Source organism: Idiotropiscis lumnitzeri, chromosome 5, assembly GCF_059441095.1.
Source record: "Idiotropiscis lumnitzeri isolate Australia: NSW breed Sydney's pygmy pipehorse chromosome 5, RoL_Ilum_1.0, whole genome shotgun sequence".
Classification (NCBI taxonomy): domain Eukaryota; kingdom Metazoa; phylum Chordata; class Actinopteri; order Syngnathiformes; family Syngnathidae; genus Idiotropiscis; species Idiotropiscis lumnitzeri.
Window position 1 is genome coordinate 18,218,527 of NC_142395.1, and position 23,720 is coordinate 18,242,246.

The 23,720-nt window shown below is 40.3% G+C and overlaps 1 long non-coding RNA gene across 1 annotated transcript; it reads right to left on the reverse strand.

Annotated features, from left to right (window-relative positions):
• Positions 1 to 14,528: 14,528 nt before the first annotated feature.
• Positions 14,529 to 23,000, reverse strand: LOC148337122 (uncharacterized). The gene is made up of 4 exons (XR_015843272.1): positions 22,789 to 23,000; positions 21,982 to 22,139; positions 15,878 to 15,979; positions 14,529 to 15,800 (listed from the first exon to the last, which is right to left on the reverse strand). It is a non-coding gene; the product is annotated as an uncharacterized LOC148337122 (long non-coding RNA).
• Between the last annotated feature and the right edge of the window lie 720 nt (positions 23,001 to 23,720).

The window sequence follows — 23,720 nt, forward strand, 5'->3', positions numbered from 1 at the left end:
ACGTGCCAGAGGTTTAACCCAAATGGCCTGCGACCCTGAATTGCCATCCTCGCCATCACAAGTTACTTTACAATTAGCACCAGTTTTGGAGTTGAAAGAATAACAAGTGCGGAAAAGCAGGGGAGCGGTGATTACTACTACAGAGAAAGCTATTATTATTCGAGCAGATATGATTCAAACCTTATCTGGGAACTATGGAGGGTGCGTGAACTTGCTCTAATTGCTTTTCTGCAGTGAGTTGTCTTTGCTGACCTGTGTATTGCAACTCTCTCAGCTCAGCAGTCACAGTTTGACAGCTGATTTGCGATAACAAACGGATGCCAGCCACTGGCAGGCCCTGAGAAGCTCATTCATTTACACGTGACAGACCTGCTCATTTTCTGTTCTACGCTCTCAATTACAAAAGCATGAAACATGAGCGGTCTAACTGTAATAAGCGGTGTTTGTTCGGCAATTCCTTTGCATTAAAAAAAGCTATCAATTGAGGGGAAAAATGGTTAAAGAATGATAATAATAATAATTGAGTCATAACACGGAAATCATCTTTCGTTAGTCCAGTTCATCAGTTTAGCGATGTTCTTGTTTCAGGGGCAAAAAATTCCGGATGAAACTGTGCGAGGAGGGGTAAATGATTGGACAAATGAGACGTTCGCACCTTGATGTTGTCGTTATAAAGAGACGTCAATTAAAGCTAACATCATGTCATTGATGCGTTACAAATCAGTTGTATTTGCGGATATTTTGTGACGATCATAACGCATGTCCAGCTAACACTTTATACTTCAAGTGGAAATTCAACTCAAATATGATGAACACGGTTACTCTTCATAACTACAATGGTGAATAGACTTCCCCAGCCCATCACCCTTCACGTGCAGCGGATATTTGACATTTTGCTTATTTGTTATGTGAAATGTGAAAGCAGAAGAACCATCCATACTTTATTTTCTTCATCTGGCGAAATTATTTTGACTAAATTAATTATTGCAAACATTCATTTCATAGGAACTATGAGCCACACATTTAAACATTTAAATGATTAAAGAATGAAAAAAACAACATGAGTTTTTTTATTATGTTTTTTTTTTTAATTAAATATTCTCATTTTCAGAAATGGCAAAAGGGTAACAAAATAATGATGTTTGGGAATAATGAGAGAGAGTCGCACTTAGCAATAAGCAATAAGAAAAAAAGTATTCAACAGAGAATTCACTTCTGCCGGCATCTGATTCCATTTGCTTGCGGCATAACAACTAAATGCTGCTTCACCATGTTTGCTTTGAACTCTGGGCTCGCTCCACGAATCGACACACGAGTCTGCAGACGTCAGAGCTCTTCTGGGTTTATATTCAATTAGCATTTCCTTTATGTATTCAAAACCTAAACTATTCTGCGATTTATAAACTAGTAGCAGAATTTAAAAATCTGTACTACAGCTAACTAGGAGCCAGTGTGAAGCCTTTAGTACTGGAGTAATGTTTTCTTATGCCTTTGTTCTGGTAGCTGCAGCTGTATGATGCTCTTTTGGGGGAGTCCAGTAAGAAGACCATTCCAACAATCAAGTCTACTGGAGATAAAAGCATGACAAGTTTCTCCAGTCTACTTGGAGCATGCGACCCTTCAATCTGGAGATGTTTTTCAGATGGTAAAAGGATAAACCGGTAAAAGTGATTTGATATGACTGCTAAAAGTTAGATCCCAATCAATCAGCAAATGCAATATAGAGATTTCTGCAACATGCTCTGAATTTAAATCCTGAATAAGCAACATATACCTGCGTCACTGCTAAGCACTATTTTGAATAGAGTAAAGCCAAACCAAAACAAATCCTGTCGTCAGTGTTGAGGGTGTGTATTTGTAATGTTTTGTGTGGAGATGAATTCCGTCTGAGATCAGTTATCAATAACATTTCTAGGATGCAGCTAAGTGACTGTGCTAGTTGGACAGATGCAATTTATTGGGGTTGAACTTTTAAAATGAGCTTGTCATCGTATTTGCTGTTATCAAAAAAAAATAATAATAATGATGTTTTGTAACTGGAGAGCTCACTTTCCTTATCCACAAGAGAGGGTGTTCATTTTAGATATGTATCATCAAATTAATCTGTGGTGAACATACTCAGCCAAGCATGTGGATGCATGAATAATTAACTCTTTTCACACTGGCTTCCATGCAAATTGCCGCGTCAGTGGCATGATGATCAAATCGCTTGTTCCTTTACTGAGAAAACTCGCCAAAGTCTCTTTCAGGCCTCTGATACGGCTTCACCTTCAAACACCCCTCCTGCATCCGAAAAAAGATGGCATTGATAGCCAGTGTGAAAAGGGCTGGAGATGACCAAAATGCGATCACAAATCACAGGAGGAAATCGGAATACCTGGAGAAATCCCATGTAAGCACAGGAAAACATTGCTAGCCATGACTCCGACACTGCTGACTGAAAAAAAAAAAAAAAAGGTTTTCCTATTTGTATTAAACTTGTTTGCTTTCAATTGGTGCCACTAGAGGCCTAACTGCCAAAACCGACAACAAATTGGCGATTGGAAACGTAGGCAAGATCGTAACTTGTCTGAACAGAATATCATTGAACAGAAATGGAAGTGTTTCGTCAAATTCCTTTTCCTCATCAAGGCCAATAATAATCTAACGTAGCTGCAATCCGAAAACACATCAAAAGTATACTGCTGGTAGATTTTGGGCGGGAAACATTCTACCTAAAATGATTTACGCCATTGGTTTCATCTGTGACTGGACAAAATAACGTATCAGATGATCAAGGTGACACAACACTGTTATTGTCCTGCTTGTTCCCCCTTCTTGTATGTATAATGACTCAGAGCTATAAAAGCACGGATATAATAAAAAAACAGAAACCACAAATCTGAGAAGATACGTGATATTTCTACAGTATATTCACTCCTCAATGACAGCTCATGAAAGAAGTGACTGCTCTGCCAATGCCTTACTAGAGGAGGATGTCCTACATTTTTATAGCTAATCCTAATATACACTCATAGCTGAAAGTCATTTGTCATTTCTCTCCTTTCTCTCTCTGGCCGGTCGCTGCGAGAGATCATGTGGGGGCATGTTCTCCGAGCACCTCGTTCACTGCCAATGAAAGTACGTTTTGGCTTCTATACCCGTCAATGGCAGTGAATGAGTTAATCGTCCAAGGTAGGGTGTAGAGCGCCCCGTGAAGGTGAAACATCGTCATCATTTCATGTCGAAGGAGGGCTGGAAGTTTGAAAATTCTATGAACTACAGTCAACGGAAAGTTGATTGTACCTGGATGGTACCTTTGGCTGAAATGCACAGCAGGATTCTAGGTAAGGCTAAACTATTTTAGGATAAAAATTCAAACTTGAACCTAGTTATTCGCCAACATTCTGTCATAATCGTCCGCTTCAGGGATTGTCGATCATGTTCCTCTTACAGCCAAGCAGTTTGATACTCATTTGTCATTTTGCCTTTTCAAAGTGAAATTTATTGCGAAAAACTAATCAGTTCCGGTAAGCTAGAAAGGCTTTGTAACATTACTGTTGATATTACAGACAATCAATGTATTCAACTCCCAAAGCGAACCTACTGGGTCATCTCGAAATCTGAAGGGATCCACTTGTGTCATATGGAGAAAACAGTTGTTGACCAATATCGACTAAAAGTCATCACTTAACACGGAGAATATTGATTCCCATCAGAGCAGCAGGAGAATATTTAATTGCAACAAAAATAATCTGTGTGCTGTTTTGAGAGGAAGGTCAATCGATATCTTGAGATGTGTGCGTTTGCATTTGTGACTATATAGATGTGAGGAAGGTCAGAAAGGTCAGATTGTTCTTGTACATAATGAGTCACTCTTTGTTTGCATGCATGGGCAAATTAATCCAAATACAACAGCTGTGCAATTTGGTGATAAAGGACATGAATGTAAAATTTGGTGAACATGTCATTGCTCGTATAAGGGGGACGCTCGTAAACATTCATAAACCGGTCCGGTATTTTTGGATAGTTATGTCGAATATAATATCATTATTGACATTGATACATTTCGACTATTCTTTGCACAGAAGACTTCCAAATGCAGTTTCTTTTTCTGCGCTCTCTCTCTCTTGCCAAAACGCAAATAGCAGTACAAAACCCAGCCCAATTACAAAAAAAAAAGATAAATTACTGATTCAATTCCATTACTCATGTAAGGAAATGGATGTCCACACAACAACTGAGTCCTTAAGCCGTATTGAGTGTGTTCTGAACTCCTCGAGTCGATGCGCTGAAGGAGATGGCTGCTTTAATCTGTCCCAGTTGAGGCGGACTGCAGCGTGGTGATGATGCACCCAACAGAGCAGCCTGGACAATTTACAATGACAAAATTGGATCTTCTCCACTGCCATCTCTGAACTAATAAAGGCTTCTCCTCCAGAGCACATTCCCTCCGACTAACCTTTCGCTCTGCACTCCTCTTGATAGTATGCAAATAAGAAGACAGAAATGGTGGCGCACTCACCAGAGGTGTTTGCATAATTGTCTGCTTCCCTTCAGTGATTAAAAAACTAGCTTTGATATTTCTTGGGCTGTAGAAGAGGTTGTGCCTGGTAATTACGTCCTGCCTTGTAAACAAATTGTCCTGAAAGACCATCCCCTGCCAGGAGGTGCATAGCAGAGGAGAGTTAAGTACACGGCGCTCATTACACAAGACAGGTCCAGTCCAAAAAATACAATATCAGCTTGAGAATACAGATGAGAATTTTGCAGCTCAAACACAATTCAGGCTGATAGTAAGTCCGCTTCTAGAAATATTTAGATCATGCAGTCTGTTTACACGCTAATACAAACACAGTTTGATTCAAATGGGTAAAATTTCAGTTAAATGAAAATATATCACGTTTTAGACATTTTTTGGGGTTGGGGGTTACAGTTTCGTCTCTGAGAAAATGAAAACAAGAATGTTTTCCAACTCGCCACCCACAAGGAAATTTGCTTGTGATTCAATTTCTGAGAGTCACAACTCACACTGTGCGATACAATTCCGCTACAGTCGTGAAAATAGCAGCAGTGTGCATTTTCATTACAGTAAAAGGACTGCACACGGTAAAAAAAAAAAAAAAAGAAGAAATCAAGGAGAATATGTTTGGGCAGTTGGAGCATTCAGATGTCTCACAATGCAGCCGAGCAATGTTTCTATAATATTTGCCACAGTCTCTGATGAAAATTGAAAAAAGGAAATGCACCCTGGCACATATGAACACACACTTTTATTTGCAGTTTGCAACCATGTAATTTGTGCAAATAGGAGAGGCTCTGAGAAAACAATATTACATTCGCACATCTTTCATGACTGGCTGTAGTACAGCACTGCCAGGGTGGTCTGCGCCCTTGTGGGCGTGAACACAGTCCACTTAATTCACCACCAATTAAAGCGGCTCCTCATACATAAAGCCACAATGACAGTCACGGATGTGTGTGTGCGTGTGTAGGCGTGTATACATGTAATAATTTTCATATATTTTTTTGTTTTTTTTTTTATTTGTAAAAAACAAAACTTTAAAATCTCGTTTTATTTTCATTGCACTTTACGACTGATTCGTCACAAAAAATCCCATTAGATATAAAAATATATATAATGATATATATGTTTGAAGCCTGAAATGTAGCAAAAGATCAAAAAGGTGGCAAACACTTTACAAAGTACTTTATCTTTCCATAGCCTGATCTTACAGAATCTTACATATCCTATTCATGCAGTTCTCTTTTGAATGGACATAAACTATATTATTTAGTTGAACATTAGTTAACTATGGGTAGAAATGCATTGGATATCTTTTTGTTGCATTTTGTTTATTGGATTTGTATGTTGGGCGCCCTCTAAAATTAGATGACTCATCTCAAGGCGTAACGCCGCAAAAGGTTTCAGTCTAAATATCTCCATTCGCAGCTGCATATACAATCCAATCGAAATGTAAAAATATGTCAGATTTCAGTTCCCTTCTTCTACTGGCGCTGCATCTCGAGGAGATTCCTCTAGACTGGCAGGCATATGCTCTCTGACAGAAAATGTGTATTATAGTGGTCAGTGTTTGTGATGTGGGTAGGTCACCCACATGCACAGTTAAATCTGCGTTGCTATGGCATCCGCTGACAGAAGAGCAAAGTCCCATGTGCCACGCTTTGCGCTGAAGGAATGCATCACAAACATTTATTGGATACAAGATGCACTGGAATCCAAATGCAGATGTCAGCTGACAATGGGACATTTACAGGAGAAAGACAATTCTCACTGCGGTGCGGGACGTGCCCAATACTGTTCGGCGTGAACAGAAAAAAGCATAGCATTAAAGAAATGGAATTGTCTCTTTCCATACTCACACAAAATCTATTTTTTGCTTTTCCCACAATTTGCTGGTATCCACGCTCTAAAATATTATTTTCTGTATAATAATTTGACAGATTGGGATTTCTTGTTTTTTTTATGCAGAGAAATCGTCTAACTAACTAGCTGTCACAACTCGAGCCTTTGAGCTGTCACCGCTTCCGGGTGTGACCGGCCCGCGCGTAATCACATGAAATCTCACAAAATTGAAAGACAACGGATGTGTGCAGATGTTTAGCAAGGCGAGAGAGTTGTGAAATGGCGTCATGGGAAAAAAAATATTTGCCATGAAAAATACTTGTTGCCCTGTGAGGGACTGACTTTTATACCAAACGACATCAGGTACTAAATTATGACCATTTCCTTTTTTCTCACCTCAATCCCTTTTTGGGCCAAATCCACTCGGCGTTATTATTTTTGAGGAGGATATTTATTTATTTATTTATTTTTTGGAGGGGAGGGAGAAATCTTTGAAATGAGAAACTAAGAGCTCTAGTCTTGTGTCCAGTGCAATTGTGGAACAAGGCATAGTTTAAGTCTGAGCAGGAGTGGGCCAGACTGAATTGAGATATTTTTGCATATGCTCGCAAGCGGGCACAGCATGGCGAATTTAAAAAAGAAATTATGTGCGTTTTGCACGATTGTGAGAATCTTGATCATCAAAACAGAGTCACACAGTATCCATCCATCTATTATCCGAGCCACTTCTCCTCTCGAGGGTCGCGGGCATGCTGGAGTCTCGGGCAGTAGTCGAGGGATACCCTGAACTGGTTGCCAGCCAATCGCAGGGCACACATATATGAACAGCTATGCATGCTCATAATAATCACACCCAAGGACAATTTAGAGCATCCAATCAACCAACCATGCATGGTTTTTGGAATGTGGGAGGAAACCGGAAAACCCACGCAGGCATGGACGGTGAGAACATGCAAACGCCACACATGGAGGAAGGCCGGGGCCGGAATCGAAGTCCATGCTATTACCGTCATTGCTTTTAAAGAATGCAGGAAAAAACGTATATTCTCAAGATTGACGTGAAAAAAGTTTCGTATTTTTGTGCAGAAAAAAAATTAATCCTCCTTGAAAATGCAAACTACAGCAGTGTTGAGGAGTTAATGACCTCATTAGATTGTTTCTTTCCTAATGACTAGCACTGGGAGATTTTGCACACAACTTTCCAGGGCTGCGTGCACAGCATGTGATCCACATTTTCTTTGTGCCTATCTTTCAAATACCAAAGGATACAACACAACCAAAACCATTTGGAACAACCACAGCGTCCTGCACTTCTCCAAATAAAAAAAGTCCTTCGAATGTAATTTTAAATGCCTTTTGAATACCCGAGATTGAGGGAATAAAGTCATTAACTCATCCATAGACAAGTCTGCATTGTATGTACTGTACATCCAAAAAGACATCCGTTACTTTTCGCAAAAGAAATACGATTTAAGAGAGCTTTAAAGGTAGACATTAGAAGAAGCTCTCACAAACAAGCAACCGAGATCTGATTGCGTCAAGTTGGATCTTGACAAAAATTCAATAAAATCTCAGTGGAACTGTCTTGGTACACGCCTGCAGTAGGATTATACATTTCAATTGTGTAGCGTTGTTGTTGATCGAAGCTTCGAGGGGCTTATCTGTCAATGCAGGCATGTCAGGTCTTCGGCCACGCAGACCTGCTGGTACTTCCCATTCAGGACTGCAGCGCTGGGAGCACACACGTGGCTGCCTGAGTGGGAGCTCTGGTCCCAGAGCAAATGGAAGAACACAATCCATTCTGCTTTTCTCTGCTTGTGCCAACGCAAACACATTGAGATACTGCCGCCCGGAATACAGTACACACAATCTACCTTCAAGCAATATAATATCAACTAATAAGAGCACAATGAAGCGATCACGATCATAAACGAGAATATTTTCAATTAATAGCAGTGTTTGTCAGTTATTGGCTTGATTTGCACTTTTCAGAGAACAGCCACAGGAAAAGTAAAAAGGACTTGCGGTAGTTATCGCAATTAAACATTTGTCATCATGAAGCTAAATGAGTTAGTGGCCTTGAGTACTCTCATCAAGCAAAAAATAAATTTTAAAAAAATCACAAAAATTATCTTGTGCGTAATCATGCAAATTACCTTTTTTCCTAACATAACGCCCTATTTAAATGTGCAGAACAGTAATTGTTTGTTAGGCTAAATAACTACAATTGTCTCGAAGAAGTAGAAGATAATTGACACTGGAAAAAAATTGCTGTGCCACCATAAGAATTTTTTTTTTGTTTGTTTGTTTTGCTTATAATACAAGGTATCAAATGACTTCCTGGATGTCACAACATAGCACAGCAATTCATTTCTAACCTGCTAACTCCCTAACCAAAAACCTTTTTGCAAAAATTTTAGCACTGAGGTCATTTTTACATGCAGACCTATTATATAGGTGCCACTTTCAATGTCAAACAAGTGTCCCTTTAATACAGCAACAAAGTCACTAAGGTGGCGACCTGTGAATCTTTGAAACACGAATAATCAATTAACACAATTCCTTGTCAGAATTTCATCCAATCTTTAGAAGCTAAAAAAACGAAATTAACTCAAAACATGAGGACTATGAGTATGAGCTCGGTCAGGTAACGCCACTCACTCACAATGGTAGTTGCGAACATGGCGGACAAAAGCAAAGAATGGCTATGCAAAAAACAAATGTGACAATAGAGAGAGGTCATCGGCAAAAAAAAAAAAAAAAAACGATCATCATTTAGCACATTCTTCATCCTATCAAAAAAGGCCGCACAGCTTAATTGTGAGCTCTACGATGAATCAAGAAAAGGTCAAACCCTTTCCAAAGGTGACGGTATCAAACTCCCATTCTTTGATCTACGTCAAGCGATTTGTGTTATTTCAGTGAGTCTATAATCATGTTTCTTGATTCCTTCCCCAGTCATTGTTTGGGTTGCTTGTTGTTGTTTCTGACATTTTTGTGTGTGTTTCTGTGTGTGCGTGTGCCTCATCAGACAGGATTCCCGCGGTTTGCCGCAATCAACAGGAGAATATAATCACAATAAACTTTGACTGATTGAGAAGGGCTTAAACAGCCCGAGTGTTCCAGGCGACTGATGAAAATAATGCAGAAATTCATCACATGTGGCTGAATCCATTACTGAATGGAACAAGTTTTCAATAAATGCTTTCTGGGCAAAGTCTTTTTGCTCAGTGGTGAAAAACACAACAAACATTTCAGACGGTTACTGAAATCAGAAAACTGTTGGTAATCATAGTTCACACTTCACTTCACTTATATAATGCGTTGAAATATAGCAGGTCAGGTACAAGTACCTTAAGTCAAACGTACACTCCATTTGCACACACAACGGAGTTCTTAAAAGTGGGAGTGATGATTTACAACGCAACCTCAATCTTGTTTACAAAGCTCATTTTGGCATTAAATGGGTCACTCAAGGCCATCTGGGTTTTTTTAAACGATCTGATATATTCTTGTGTATCATCATACACACCTATAAATGTAAATGTAAAGAATGAAATCATCATCTGGGTTTACAACTAAATGCTGCCTTGCAAAAGCCGAAACATGCACTTGAAGTACACGGTTCTTTGTCAGTGGTCCAAAACAAAGCCTGACGATGGACAATCCATCATAATCACAAGTGTAGACCGTACAAAGCTTAGCTGGCACAGCGGTCGTCCTCTTCTATCTCAGGTACAGACATTCAAATAAAGCAGCGGTTTCACAACTCCTCCGCAGGATCCCAGGGAAAAACAACAGATGAACCACAGGCAGTAGCAGCCAAATTTACACCCTTCATCGAATATAAAATGTCAATGCACACAGTTCCTTACAGTGATGGATGGGCTAGTGTTGCTCTCCTAACGCTGGAAAACCACATATTTTAGTTTTAGCGCGCAGTTTGTTCAATTGTACACATTGACATATTTGCTGTCATTACATTAGGATGATAAGAACATGAAAAGTCACACAAAGTTGCCTCCGCAACGCATCACGGTAGTTAGCACTAGAGGATGACGTTTCCCGTGAGACTCCCGCGGGATGGGAATCAACTTTACCTTTAATCACAGGATTGGGACGGTACACATTAATAAGGTCATGGGAGCAGACGGTCCTGGATTTTTTTGTCTGTGGGAGTGGGTTGGGAAGGGAGAGAAAATCCCCGTGTCACCATCGAGTGACCACCGCGAACACCCATTTAGCGAAGGATTCCTTGTATAGTATGCAAGTTGTCTTACTTAAGGACACGACAGTTGTGCCTCGTACTAGGGACTGTGCTAAAGAATCATCACCAAGAGACTTTTGAAGTTTGGGAAGTGCATCTATAAGGTTCTAAAGACCTCCCTCTCAAGTTACCCTAAAAGTGTTAGCAATTATAGAAAGACCAGTGTCAAATTCCACCCTTTAACGCAAAAAAATCCTGGAAAAAAAAAAAATAGCACAAGAGATTAATGAGCGCATGGCCTCTAACAATCTATCTGAATGATTTCAGTCTCGATTCAGGGTGACTCACTCAACTGAGACGGCCCTCAAAAAAGTTGCAAATGAACTTTTGCTGGCTATGGAGACCAACATTTCATCAATCGTATAACTACTTGACCTTCATGCTGCTTTGATACCGTCAATCATAATGAACTGATAGATTGCCTTGAAATGTGTATTGAGATGAAAAACTTTGCATGTTACCGGTTTAGACCGTATATGCGGAATTTATGGCAACGTGACGGCTGAGGATTGTAAGGTTACCCGCAAAGTCCCCCAGGGATTCGTACTTGGCCCTTTATTGTACTGTAACTACAGTATATGCTTCCAATTGGCGATATTACGATATAAATAAAAACGATATTAGCTACATTTTCATAACGGCCACGTCGCACTGGCTACCGGTGCACCCGAGCTGTGACGTTAAGGTATTGCTACTTACCCATAAAATATTAGATGACTGAGCACAGTCCTATCTCACCCAATTTGTAGTACCACATGTTCCATACTGAGCCGTACACTCACAACAAGCTGGTCGTTTGGGGACTCAGAGAGCCAAAAAGTAGTCAGCGGGTTCTAAAGCATTCTCGGTTCCACTGCAGTACTCTGGAATGCCTTCTGGAAACTAGAGCGGCTGTTTAAATCTCTTTTTTTCGGCACTTTTGGATTTGACCAAGTCTTTGGCTATTCTGTCACTCTGCCTCACTCGCTGACATCTGGATTTTAACCTGTCTGACCACCGCTTCGTTTCTCTTCTCCCTCTACTCCCCTGCGACGAGTGAAGTGAGACAGTAACTGTTGCCGTGGAGGATTCTGCATTGAGGAGAACCTCTTACCCAGAGGCACCTGACTGCAGTGTTTCATATCTTCAAGTGGGCTCTCATGTGGTTAAAGCTAACATGAATAGCATTTATTTATAATATCGTACAATATGATCAATGTTGCTCACTCTGCATTTATTGCGGCGTGGTCGTGCTGGAAGGGGATCCCTCCATTTGTAATCCCTTCTCAAGGTTTCTTCCTTTTTCCCAAATGGCTGCGAGAGGAGGCTGTTAAGTTTTAGATGGCGGCAGATAAAGAGCAGGACGATGGGAAGAACTGACTAACGAGCATCTGTACTTGTTGACAAAAGTCCATAGAGCAACCACAGTTCACTGTCTTTTAAAACCACGTTTGCCAAACCAATACAATATTCACTGCCATCTGTGCTACTTAGCCAGCATTCAATTTGTCTTTTAGTCAAAGTAGATGATTTTTTTTTTCCCCGAAGCTGTCATGGATGACTGCTGAAATGCCAACACAAAAGATGGCACCAAAAGAAAAGGGGAATCATGTTTTAGTTAATTCGGGACAAATTTCTATTTCAAATATGATTTTTCAAAAGAAAATAAGCCTTTTATAGATGAAGTTGAAGAAATGTAAAAGCAAGTTGGTGACTGGTAACTTCACAATACTGCTTTGTCGAGCAGTGACTCTGAAACTGTGATATGTGCACCACTATGGCAGTCTGGCTCCCTCTTGTGGTAATGGAAAGTATCGCAGCCTAAGAAGCATTTAGCTATATTTAACCTTTAAGTTGAACATTTGCATTTAATCTTTAAGAGCTGATTGTTTGTAAAACTTTAGTACAAATGTGTTTTTTACTTTTAGGCGCAATGCAATTTAACTTGACCGTTTGATCAAGAGCATTTTGTTTCATATTCAAATTAGCATAAAGTTACAGAGGCATACAATAATTAAAAAAAATACTTTTAGGAATAAACATTTCTTTTTTTTTTTTTTAATTCCTATGTAGCTACTATGCTACTACCGTATTTTAATGGTCACTATTTTGTATATGGTAGGGGTTAGAGCGAAAAGGACACTGGACATTGTCATGCACCCTAGGCAAACAAATAGAACTTCAAGAAACCCTAATTATCTAAATTATTGTAATAGAGGAAACTCATAATTAATTACACGCATTATAACCTCTCATGGAGAAATTCAAGGCGCATTCTGCCGTAGATTTGTGTTGCACATCAGCCAGAACGAGACCACACACATGAAGGCATGCAAGGGGGTGTGTGAGAGAACGAGGCACCAAGCGTGCCCCATTTTTCTTGAACTATAGCGGTTGTACGTCAGTGCAACTCAACTGTAGTCAGGAAGAAGATGTCTCTCCAACAGGTGGCCACTACTTGCACTTGTCTGAAACCATGTGGTCTGTAAATCCTTTTCCATAAGCGACTGTCACCACATGACAGGTGGGCAGTGAACCAGGGGCTCCGAAACCATACTCATTGTTGCAGACTTTGCAACCAATTTTAAAAAACATATTTCACATTTATATTCTGAATAATGATAATTTTATTAGCTGCAAGGCTAAATGTACAATATAAAAAAATATGAGGTAGTACTTGAAGCCCCACATACAGATGGAAACAAGGCGTGTCAACACTTCCTTTTCAAGTGCACTATAAATTTAAAGAAATAAGCCAGAGGTGGCCTGACCTTTCGAAAGACTTTGGACAGAGAATATGGGACATTTATCATTTTCTAATTAAGCTATGAGGCAAAAGCATATCCTGTGCGCCCAAATTCCGTGGCGAAATGGTACTCCATCACTATGAAATGATTACAAAGGCATGTTTAATTAATAAAAAATATGAAGCGCGTGTCAGAGCTAATTCATCAAAAAAAAAAAGGACGTTCCATAACTCTCAGGCTAATTAAAATGCTGCTTCATAATTGTGACATTTATTTGTATGTCATTGCTTGAGTGGTTGTTTCTGTCCAGCTGTGTTGTGCAAATCATGTTTTCACTGTAACTTTCTAAGTGCATTCTCTCCATATCGCCCATGACGTTATGTTCTTAAGGCCTCTACCCACCAATCCAACGTCGGCCGTGGTGGCCAACTGTTGCGTCGGCCTAGAAATTGGCACGTTGGACCAGAAAATGACAGAAGAATACTCGACAACTCTGGTCCTTCTGCGCATGCGTGAGAAGTAGTACCCCTCCAGCATTCAAAACGCTGGAAGCGGGAATTTTGATGCTTTGCCCATTTCGCCCGCGCAAGATGAAGTGAACTATTAGCTGTCACATCGGTGATAAGTCCAGAACGGACTTACTACGGCACTCGTACATGCACAAACAAGCCGACACACAGCCAGATACAGTTTGGTTTTTTTTGGAATCAGAAAATAAATAAAAGAATGTGGGCCATCAATATCATGCATTCCAAGAGGCATACAAGACTGCCAGTTTCTTTAACCGACTGGGACTGAGCCAAAAAAAAAAAAAAAGGAGCAACAGGCTTGGAGAACTCAGAGCAAGAAAGTTTGAGTATCTTGTGAGTGGACAGAATTGTCGGGAACTTTAAACCAAGAGCTGGGCACTTGACCCCTTTTTTTTTTTTTTTTTTGCTGGTCAGTACACCGGCTTACTGCTGCTATCTCGGTACCCATCCGGCTTCGACCCTCCCTCACAAGCACAGTCGGTCACCAGATTGTCTAGCGATGTGTGAACTTTTTATTCCACCCGTCGGAGAAGAAGTGTTGTGCAGTTTGTAGTCACTCCCGCATACAAATATAGCGGCCTTATTCAAGATGGGTTTTTTTTTGTTTGTTTTTGTTTTTTCTTAGTGGCTTAGTAAACTTGCCAGAGTAGTTTCTCAACTGTAAAAGTGACCACTGCAGTGATTATTGGAGTTATGTTGTTTGTTCATGTTTATAAATGAGTCCCAAGAAATAATAAGCTTTGAAAGCTTATGCTGCATACGTGTGTGTGTGTGTGTGGGTGTGTGTGTGTGTTAAATTTGAGGTCAGGGGGACTGAAAATAAATTCCTCTCCAAATGGGGGACTGCAAAAAAAAAAAAAAGTTCAGGAACCACTGGATTAAAGTAATACTTTCCCTTTTCTATTTTTTTTCACAGCACGTTTTAATTCAAGCAACTCATGTGCTGATATTTTTCCAGACGAAATATGTAGATGAGGGTGAAGTGATGTGTGTTCACAAATGAATGCAACTGTTTGTAGCCTGCCTCTCTCAGGTCTTGTGTGTGATAATTTATGTATGGATGTGCACGCTAGCGGTGTGCATCTGCGTGTGGAGAATTTGTGCTCGGAGGAGAAATGGGAGACTCCTCCATACCGCCGCTCGTTTTCGTCACGTGGGGTCTGTGAATTATCTTCCTTACCGATGCATCTCAGCTCTCAGCTTGGCCCTTGGCTTTAGAAAGCTGCACCCACACCACGCCAATAACGCTGTTAATCTAGCTGACATTTGTGTTCACCGCTGTGGGGCTCAACACCATCAAGAGAACACCTAGGTGGGTTCAAGGTGGTGGTATGGAGGGTTGCTTGTTTAAAATCCATAAATAATGGAACGAGCAATTATTGTGTTTCGCAATGTCGTTGTTTCACATTGTTCACTTTTTGTTATGCCGCAAAAAGGAATTCAGGGATTTGTTTGTAAATATATTATACATGCGCTGAGTGCAAAACTGAGGCCCGACTAGAGCTCAATTGAGGAGGTTTCGGAGCGCAAGACAAGCGCAGAACATGGTCTTCCTGAGCATATGGGTGGAATTTTCTTTCTTTTGATCATTTGTACATGCATGCACTTAAAAAGGGGTGTTTGCGCCGTTGTGGGAGTGAACACAGTTGATTTGCTTCTGGGGTAATTGAAGCGGCTTCTCTCATTCCCTTTAAATTCAATGCAGAAGAGGTGTACTGTATACGCAGCATAAGCAGAAATGGACTTGCTAGCCTATAGCGTCATTCACCATTTCAGTTTTCCAGATTTTTTTGGGAAGCGGAATTAAAGTGGACAACTCTGCTATGTCGTACTTATTCTCTTGCGGTTGTCCTGCTCCACTTAACTCTTTCCCATCTTCCACGCCGTGGTTAATTCATGGATTGGCTGGCCGGGGTGGACCCTGCCTCACCCTAAAAAGGATAAGCAGTATAGAAAATTGATTTTTGGATCAACATAGTGAATACAAGGGGTGGGACTATTCCCTTACCACGGCACGGCTCAAGCATTCACTTATTCAGATGACGTAGCATGACGCTGCTGAATGTTTAAGTTTGCTGACTCACCACAACAAATTGCTCTGCGCTGCCATCTGCGGGAGGAAAGTGGTAGCTTCACTTTTGCGTTTTGAAAAATCGTGAAAATCGATTCTGAACTTTGAATACCTATATTACATTCACAAACAATGCTGGTTATTGTATGTCATTTGACAAAATTATCTAGTGAGGAGAAACTTTGGATGGAATTCAAGATGAAAACATGTATGTGGAAATTAAAGTTTGATTGGTAACTACAGTCCATGCTTTCGCTTTCTCAAGTGGAGAAGCGCTTTGCTCGCATCCCCACAAGGCTTTGTAAAATGTAATCACTGAGTCAATATGACATTGATGAAATTGGTTTCTGTCTCCCAGCTTTGTAGCTTATTTAATTCGAATTGTACGAGAGTATCAGATACACAGCATAGCCACAGGATGTGCGGCGGTCCTGGACATGCTTTTCTGACATTCGCCATACCGAGCATCTCCACCAGGTCTTGTCCTGCACAAGTCAGCAGCACGCTGTTATTGGGAAGCTGAACACAGCTGCAAGGCTTCAGAGACGGCCCACTCTATAACAAGTGGTGCTGGAATTCAACAGGAAGAACTATTGTTGTGAAGCACAGCTCAAGAGAGGTTTGTTTTTTTTTTTTTCACATTACTATTGCAATAAGAACTATCTGTAGCCTTAAGCATGTGTCATCCATAACTTTCACAACCACCTTCCTTGCAACAGGATTAACATATGCATAATATTGGTCTAGAACTGGATTGAGAGCTGTCATTAGGTCATTTTGACAAATGTGAAAAAAAAAGAAAAAAAAAAAATCAAATTATTTTTTCAAAGCAGCTTTTAATGTGTGCTTGTAGGCACGCTCAATGTGAACAACCCTAATATAGCGAAGAAATCCAAGGATAAATGTTTGGTTGTTAACAGCAGCTCAAATTGCCCAACGGTAAACCTTTTTTTATGGTTCTTTGGCGTTTTCCTCTAGTAAGCTGAAGCTGAAGCAAAACCCCCACTGGTTTCTCTCGTGGTCCACGATTGACCCAAACAACCGGTGCGGCTGACAATTAGAAAGAATGAAGGTGTCAACAATTCCATAAGGACTGTACCTTTCTTTGCAGGAAGCTTCGCTTACGCTCCGGTGTGGCTGTCAACATGATTTATGTTTAAAAATGACTCAAACAGTACAGGAGGCTGGACAATGTGCTGCTGCAGATGTCCACTCATCAGTGCTTCAGTTTGTCCTCGTGAAAAATTCCTGTCATTGGCTCAGAAACTAAAGTCATTAGTTACTGTAGTGTTTGTTGTGTGAAAGCATGAAAGCGTGATGGCCCATCTGGACACGGGACAAATCAAAGAGCCATAATTCTGCAGGCAGATGTTGCACACTTTTGTGCTGATGCAAAGACATACAGTTGATTTGATTCCACTAAAATGTTCACAGTGACGAGGGAAAGAAATAATGTTCTTGACAGGATTACACGTAACAATCTCATTAAACATTCCAAACAACGCAGCCATAATGTTGATTTTAACAGTGGGCTAAATTAAGACGCATTTAGTTCATGCACAAATACAAACACCATCAAGCTCTGATGTACAGCTGACTCTAAATCTCAAACGCACAACTCAACAGAGCGGTCATTATTTTCCTATTGGCTGGGTGCCGTCGTTCAGAGATAAATATTGAGAAAGTGTATGAGAAGGACAATAACCAAGACCTTGACTTTCTTTTATAGGATAGTATCAGTTCAAAATTCTACAGCGTCCATTCCATCTATAAGTGTAAAGCAACTTGATCGAACAAGCCCGTCGGATAAATGCCCTCGCACACACATATCGCCCTCAAAGGCAAGGTCATTGATCACTCCAGCTCTGTTGTTCCTGCTCATTGCCAGACCACAATAAACAGGCACTAATTCTTTGGAACGGGACACACACCTCAGTAAAGCCTCCGGCCATCGGGAATTGGAAATTGGATGTTATCGCTCTCAGTCCTGGCACACAATGTGACAAAAGAGGGCTTTCACTATGCTCTAACCATAAAGCCAAGTGATAAAGCGGCCAGTGAGATGTGTCGACATCCGATTAACTGCAATGAGTCCTCATTAATGTAATCTGCAGCTATTTACCCGTAAAAAAAAAAACGACAAGTGGTGCTATTTATTATGTACATAGAAGGGCTCGCGTGTATACATGAATTGCACAGACAGATTTCTCTTTCATAAAACATGATTTGAAAAAAAGGCTCCTTTCACATGAGTACGAAACATAAAAGTCAATAAGCCCAAAGAAAATTACCCATCCATCTATCCATCCATTATCGATGTCGCTTCTCCTCACGAGGGTCGCGGGCGTGCCAGTAGGCTGGGCACACCTTGGCCCATCGCAGGGCACACAAAGACGAACAACCACTCGTGCTCACAAACACACCTAGGGGCAATTCAGGGTGACCAATCAACCTACCCTGCATGTCTTTGGAATGTGGGAGGAAACCAGAGTACCCGGAGAAAACCCACGTGGGCACGGAGGGGGGGGGGGGGGGGGGAATGCAAACTCCACACGGGAAGGCCGGAGCCGGAAGTGATCCCACAACCTCTGCACGGTGAGGCCATTGTGCGAACAAGTCGGCAACCGTGCTGCCATCATGTAAATTAATTCATCTTAATTAATTATGTTAATTAAGCAGAACTTGAAAATACAAATTGACCCCAAATTGAATGACATGGGAGGGGGCCACGAGCCCAGCTTACAAGGACCACCAATTAATTGTAGCCGACATTGATGCAGCTCAAAGCCACAGGAATTATCGCCATTAAAAAAACAGTTTCATATAAATGACTTTCGAAATTAAATGAGCTTACTTACTTAAAAAAAAGGTAATTTTTATGAATATTTTCTACAGATTTGACAGTATTTCATATTTTTAAGTCTCACACACACACACATTACTCTATTACTGAGAAGGGTGAGCTTGGCTCTCAAAACACAGCTGCCGTATTGCTTTGTGACAAACAGACTAAAAGATCGCTGTCAACTCCGAAACAAGACTTGCCTGGCCACATCCCGGCAGAGCAGAAATTCCTCCGAAATTTCACCTTAGTAAGGATGCTACACTAAATCCTTTATTTCCTCTTCCCCACAGTGTCAAAAAGTGCAACTGTCTATTTTGCAGCTGCCTCTTTACAAAGCAAAAATGGATTCACCGTCACTGCTGTGGACTGGAAGTTCTTTCCCAAGTGAATGTGGCTGCATCCATTGAAACTGCCTTTATTCTCAATAAAAACCAAACTCCAAATAACTGGTGTCATGTATGATCACTTCACATCAATTTATGAAGTCATGGATGTAAAACGGTATCTATTAAGCATGCTGGATCAGAAGCAAAATTTTGTTCTATTGCGGCGGGGGTAATTTTCCTTTCACATACTGAGCAGTGTTTTACTTTGGGTGATTAGTTTAATAGCCTGCAAGCGAGGCAAAAAAATATTATCCTACAGCAGGTTTCCAAGAGTTTTCTGCTATGGAGCACATGAGCGAGCTGCCTCGGGGAATAAAATTTCTCAATAAAAGTGTTGTGTTATGGAAAGACTTCCGCGTCCTCATCACATACATCTGATGTAGCATCTGAACGATTCACTCTACTACTTTCCTGCAAAAATAAGTCACTCGAACAAAGCCATGAGAGGCTCTGCAAGGACAAAGGGTAAAAGTCTTGAAATATTGCAAACAGAAATGTCAATTACCAGGTCAGTCATCACTTCTCAGTGGGCAGACATTTCTGCAGATGATTTGTGTATTTATTATTTTCCCACAGCGAGGGCCAAATCTAATGAATGTCATATCCAGCTTGTATCCATCTTGATTACGTGACGTCTGAACGGCAACCATCAGTCTTATCTCCACTTGCCGCGATACTTTGTCGATGCTTCCAAATCTTTGAAGCCAGCTCAAAACACAACAGCATTTGTATTAGTCGATTTACTACTCCACTAAACAGACACAGCGAGGAAGGTGCTCAAAACCACTCCATATAAAGTGTGTTAAATTGCAGATATATACAAGGGAAGAAGTAGCAAGCTCATTTTATATTTAGATGTGGTGCTTGTGTTTTTATTTTAACAGCTCATACTTCATCACCAGCATTGGTATTGATGCCTGTGTGGTTACCATAGCAACCCATGCAGAGGGCTCATGTGTGAATGCACCAAATCTGATCCGAGCTCTTGCAAATGACAGGACAGTTTCGACATCTGATTTGACCAACAATTTGTATTTGTCTGCAATGTGAACAAGGCCATATTGTGCAATTTATATAGGTAAAACCTAATAAACACATACTGTTTCACTTCTATTTTTGTTCTCGCAATTTTTCAAGACTTGTGATATCATGCTGAGACTGTGAAATGTCCACAGATGGGCATTCCGTCCCAGGGACGGAACGACCCATCCGTCTATCAGGTGAGTCGTGATTGGTCGTGACCTGAGCAACTGCGGTGACATTTTCAGTCGACAGCAAGTGACCCAATCGTCGCCCCCTTAAATGGATAAAAATGTCTGGATTATACTGCTTAACTCATATCCCACAATTGCAATATTAATCAGAATGTCGTGTTTCAACTTGTGGGACTGCATAGAACATTTTATTGTAAAGAACATTTTTAGGTTGACTTCCCCTTCAAGTAATCAGTCTGAGTATTCTTGCCACTAATTACACCAACACAACTCACACCTCATCATCTATGCTAGAATTTTGTGTTCTCGGGCCCTCTTGAACAGGGTCTCTGTTTCTGTTGGTGTGGTGTGAACGCGGAAAGTTCCTGCAAACGTTCACCGTTAAGGTCCTGCGGCATGAAAGCGGCAATAAAGAAAGCTTTTCCACTCACGCCAAGAGCCGTGACCTTCCTCAAATAGTGATAAAGAACGAACAGTGATAAGGCTACAAATCAAGTGTGGCACTTTATAGCTGTTACTTTGAGCATTTTGGCTATGTTTGAAATTAAGAGTTTTCCTGAAGTGCAACACCAGTCGACTACTGTAGCTCGGCTGAAAAGTACTCAATTATTTGACCGTTGCGCTGTTTATGAGTCAAGTGTAAAATCTATCATTTCAATAAGATAGGGGTTGACATTAGTCAGGAAACACAAGTATTGGTCATATTCAAGAGATTAAATCTTATCATCACAATTGGGCAGTAAATGGAAAACATCTTCAGACTGATGAGCTGCACATAGCTGCAGAGTGATACGAATTGAACAGGTCAAAGACTAGATAACACTCGTTCCTATATCATTGCTGACCCCTAGTGGTGAGATTTCTTCACCTTAAACTCACACAGCACATCATATTTACTGGAGTTAAATTACCATGGATATTAATGCCCAAATGGCACACATTTATGTAAAGTAAACGCTACAAATGTACAAGACATTTTTGTCGGTCATCTATGCACGGTATTATGTGGCGTTTGGTGATCCATTGTATGGCGAAAGGCAAAGGTAGGAAAACTATATACGACCATAAAATGGGGCGAAAAGGATCCAGTAGCCCCGTTTATAACTTCTGACATATACTGCATTCATTGTTTTAATCAAAGGTGCATGGTTGTGACACAAATTCAAACCACAAAATGAGCAATTAATTAATGAAGAGAAATTCAACAGACAGACAAGGGAAGCTATTTCTGTCTCAGCAGCACTTGGAAATAGTAATCCATGCCTTCGTTACATCTCGGCTAGATTACTGAAATGCACATTATTTTGGAGTCAACCAGTCAGTCCTCCCTCAAGCCCCTCCAACTTGACTAAAATGCTGCTAAAATGCTGTATCAACAGTATATGTGCTTTAATTTGAGTTCTAATTTACTACTAAGGTGATTTGTTGCAGCTGTTGTAAAATACGCCATATAAATAAAGTTGTATTGTATTGTATTTTAGTGTAAGAGTATAATCATGTTTTAATTTTTTAAATGCACATAGAAAAAATTATATGCTCAACTGCACTAAATGTGATTTGATTCAAATCACCTAATAAATCGGCTGGTTTTCTCACCTGTGTGAACTGTGAACAGTGCCAGTAAAGTTGGTCCTCCTGGAAGCGTCCCACTCCAAGAGTCAATCACAGCGACGTTTGAAAGCGTTGAATATATCCAAATTTTTGGAGGCCAGATATTTACCAAATCCTCGTGCGCTTTGAACGAACTGTCAACGCTGAGGGGAGTAAAAAAAATCACTTGTTTACGTACTTAGCGCATCGAAGTTGTGGCAGCATTGACACGCTCTTCTTCACAATTCCAGCCATGGGGCTTGGGGGCGCTAGTGAGCGATGTCTGCTGACTTGTGGTTAACTGTGGTATTACATCTTTCGATGGCTCAGCAACAGTAAACATTTTCAAAAATGAATCGAGGGCCACTCCAAGTGTAAAACATAAAATGAATAATGGTCACCCTTTTAAGTATAGATATTCATCTACGCATTTTTAACAAAGAAACATCGCCAACTTTCATGAATTTTGAAGTTAAACTTTTCTGAGCAATAAAAGCAGACAAATTCCTCTTGAATTTCAGTGACTGTCCACCAATAATTACCACCCTTCTAAATAATAAATAAATAGGCCAGCATGGGTTTGTTGCGTTCTCGAGTCTTGCAGGTTGTCCAATGACCAAAAGTTCATCTGTTTGAATCCTGTCTGTTTTGTTATTTTGCTGCTGTTTTACTCTAGCTGGTGTCACGAAACCACAACAAAACCATGCTGTTCTATTGATTTTCTTTCAGGGCACTGCTTTGCCAGAACTAAACAATTTCTCACCAGATGGTGAATTTTTCAATTCCTCCAGTGTAACAAAACTAAACACTTACAATGAGGTATTGTGGTATGACGATCACACAGCTCGAGGCAGTCAATGTCCTTGAATCATTCGACTTTCCCACTATAAAGATGCTTCAGTTTCTCACAATGAGGGGGCAGCAAACTTGGTGTAAAGTTGTTTGACATGAAAATGCAAGCATTCTGCAACAGTCAAGCATGGAAGCGGCACACGTTGTACCACTTGCCTGCGGGATTGTTCACACGTTCCATCTTTGCCTTTGATCACGATTTCCCAGGATGCATTGTTTTCATCCAGTTGTGAAGCCTTTAGTTATGCCGTCAGATGACAGCTTGAGAACAGGCTCGTCTTTATTCAAGTTGGCATTGTTCAAAACCAGCAAATAGGCAAGAAAGAAAATAACGTTTATTGATCATAGGGTATACATTTTATGGTATAATAGCGATATATTATTGGCAAAGGTACTATTATTCAATTGCATTTTTATACATAAATACAAAATTGGAGGTAGGGCCTCAAAGATTGATGACAAGTGAAAATAAATACTTTTCACATATATATTTTATATCATATTCTTTTCATATCTTACACCAAATCTAAAACATATATTTATATATTTTTTTATATATATATATATCTACTCTATTTCTAAATCAAACAATGTCATGTTGGAGGCACATATCTATATCCATAGGCAGCTGTGCCTCACAGAGAACACACAGAAATGTATGACATTACTCAAGTAATTAGAAATTTAACCTATGCAGTCATAGGTCACACAGTAAAGTGCCAAACTGACACATACAGACATAACGATAGGAATACTGAGACGGACAATAAGCTTTTTTTCATGGTGATCTATCTGAAATACATACTATATCGTACTAGTAGAAGACATCTATAAGGCCAATGGTTACCTGAAGATGTTTTGTAACGTATTGGCAAACACCAAGATATACTGCA